Below are 3,296 nucleotides of genomic sequence, written 5' to 3' on the forward strand. Positions count from 1 at the left end.
ACAGTGGATGGTCGGAGCACACTGGGGGGAGAACATGGTCTATCAGTTGAGGTCAAATTGAATGAGTGTTGACAGTATATGAATGGAAATATGTTATTAGTTGCTAGCAGTCTAATAATGAAATATTGGAGTCATTTGAAGAAGCTAATGTTTTAATACAAGGTTACATGATGATCAAAGGGATTGAGCCTTGGGACTGATATGAAATTAGATGCTGCCATCTGGTGTTTGGGTTACAGATAAGCTTGCTGTGGTCCCATAGATAAGCCAACAGTGAAAGTGAGTGGCATTCACTGAACTCAGGCTGTAAAGGACACATTGGGAAAATTTGGAACAGAGGTATGAATAATTGAATAAGACACACTTTTGACGATTACTAATCACTATTTCTTAATTGGATAGTGTGAATAACACCAGTGACTTAAGGATGATGGTAATGTCATCTAAAACAATTATCTGTTTCCAGTACGTGGAACACTGTCTAAAATTGAAATCGATCCCAGTAAACGTTCTGAGGACCAGGACTATAAAAAATGGAAAAAGCTGATAGGCCAGCAGCAACTTTTTGAAAGACCTAGTGGATTTGACTAAGATACTGTAGAAGTGTATTGAAAACAGCATATACATATGAGATGAGTAATTCCAGATATATGTAAACATTATTAAAGTGGCCAGTGATTTGTAATCTATGTATATTGGCAGCAGCCTCTAATGTGTTAGTGGTGGCTGTTCTACAGTCTGATGGCCTTGAGATAGAAGCTGTTTTTCAGTCTCTCGGTCCCAGCTTTGATGCACCTGTACTGACCTCGCCTTCTGGATGGTAGCGGGGTGAAGAGGCAGTGGCTCAGGTGGTTGATGTTTTGTTGACGTTGGGTGAGAGGTTGTTTCCCAGGCATCACACTCCCAGAACCCTCACCTCCTCCCTGTAGGCTGTCTCATCATCGTTGGTCATCAAGCCTACTACTGTTGTGTCATCTGCAAACTTGATGATTGAGTTGGAGGCGTTCTTGGCCACGCAGTCATGGGTGAACAGGGAGTACAGGAGGGGGCTGATCACGTACCCTTGTGGTGCCCCAGTGTTGAGGATCAGCGGAGTGGAGGTGATGTTTCCTAACTTCACCACCTGGGGACGGCCCGTCAGGAAGTCCTCAAAGCGTGCTAAGAACGTGTTTATCCTGTCCGGAAGCAAGACGTCAGTCTCGGTGGTTTTCCTTTTGTAGTTAGTGGTTGTCTGTAGTCCCTGCTCATGTCTGAGGCGTTGAATTGCGACTCCACTTTATCTCTACAATGACGTTTAAGCTCGTTTGATTGCCTTGCGAAGTGAATAACTACACTGTTTATACTCTGCCATTTTACCAGTCTCCTTGCCATTGTTAAATGCGGTGGTTCGGGCTTTCAGTTTCACCCAATCGCTCCTCGTTTCTTCAGCTGGTTGTTCAGTACAGCACCGATTCTATTCAACTGAACGCTCCATTACGTGTTAATGTACTGAACGATCTATGTAGTCTTTATGTACTGAACGTTCTATGTAGTCTTAATGTACTGAACGTTCTATTTAGTTTTCATTGTCTGGAATAATAACCATTCTTAATACATGTGTCCCAAATGGCACCCTATTCCTTATGTAGTGCATGCCCTGGTCTAAAGTAGAGCACTATAACGGGAATAGTGGTTCAAATAGGCCCTGGTCTAAAGTAGAGCACTATATAGGGAATAGTGGTTCAAATAGGCCCTGGTCTAAAGTAGAGCACTATATAGGGAATAGTGGTTCAAATAGGCCCTGGTCTAAAGTAGTGCAATACATAGGGAATAGGGTTCCATTTGGAACGAAGCAATACATTACTGACCTGGGAGAAAACATGGAGAACCCTGAACTCACCATGTTACCAATCTGTCACCAATCACTCTGCTGATCCATCAGAAACCAATAAATATCTCCAGGTCTGTTGAACAAAGTGATTTTCATTGAAACTGGAGGGAGGGAGACAGACAGACTGCAGTGATTGTCATTATAATGTAATTTATTTATGTATTTATTTTCTATTGTACAGAGTTGTCTACTGTTGTCTGTCGCCCCCCAGTGGTTCTTTGTTGTAAGAACGAACTTATTTCCTTTCCAAATGGGACCCTATTGTAGTGCACTATAAAGGGAATAGGGGGCCATTAGGGACGTATTTAACTGGAATATGTTGTTGCACTACGTCCTAATGAATAGCTCTGGTCCAGTGTGTGACGTGCATCTTGATGAAGCTGAACCGTGTTGATGGATATAACACCCTGGACCAGAGCTACCCAACAATACACAGCTGGATAATAAGTCCTGTTATCTGATATTCTGAATAATGTTGTATTTTATACGTTGGTAAACTGAGTTAAAAGGAGAAACCCGCACGCTGCTCTTGCTGGTATCACTGCTCTAGCTAGTATCACTGATCTAGCTAATATCACTGCTCTAGCTAGTATCACTGATCTAGCTGGTATCACTGCTCTCTGTGGTATCACTGCTCTTGCTAGTATCACTGCTCTTGCTAGTATCACTGCTAGTATCACTGCTCTTGCTAGTATCACTGCTCTAGCTAGTATCACTGCTCTAGCTAGTATCACTGCTCTTGCTAGTATCACTGCTCTAGCTAGTATCACTGCTCTAGCTAGTATCACTGCTCTAGCTAGTATCACTGCTCTTGCTAGTATCACTGCTAGTATCACTGCTCTTGCTAGTATCACTGCTCTAGCTAGTATCACTGCTCTAGCTAGTATCACTGCTCTTGCTAGTATCACTGCTCTAGCTAGTATCACTGCTCTAGCTAGTATCACTGCTCTAGCTAGTATCACTGCTCTTGCTAATATCACTGCTCTAGCTAGTATCACTGCTCTAGCTAATATCACTGCTCTAGCTAGTATCACTGCTCTAGCTAGTATCACTGCTCTAGCTAGTATCACTGCTCTAGCTAGTATCACTGCTCTAGCTAGTATCACTGCTCTAGCTAATATCACTGCTCTAGCTAGTATCACTGCTCTAGCTAGTATCACTGCTCTAGCTAGTATCACTGCTCTAGCTAGTATCACTGCTCTAGCTAGTATCACTGCTCTAGCTAATATCACTGCTCTAGCTAGTATCACTGCTCTAGCTAGTATCACTGCTCTAGCTAGTATCACTGCTCTAGCTAGTATCACTGCTCTAGCTAGTATCACTGCTCTAGCTAATATCACTGCTCTAGCTAGTATCACTGCTCTAGCTAGTATCACTGCTCTAGCTAGTATCACTGCTCTAGCTGGTATCACTGCTGTTTATTCAG

This window comes from Oncorhynchus kisutch, linkage group LG16 (genome assembly GCF_002021735.2).
Source record: "Oncorhynchus kisutch isolate 150728-3 linkage group LG16, Okis_V2, whole genome shotgun sequence".
Taxonomy (NCBI): Eukaryota; Metazoa; Chordata; class Actinopteri; order Salmoniformes; family Salmonidae; genus Oncorhynchus; species Oncorhynchus kisutch.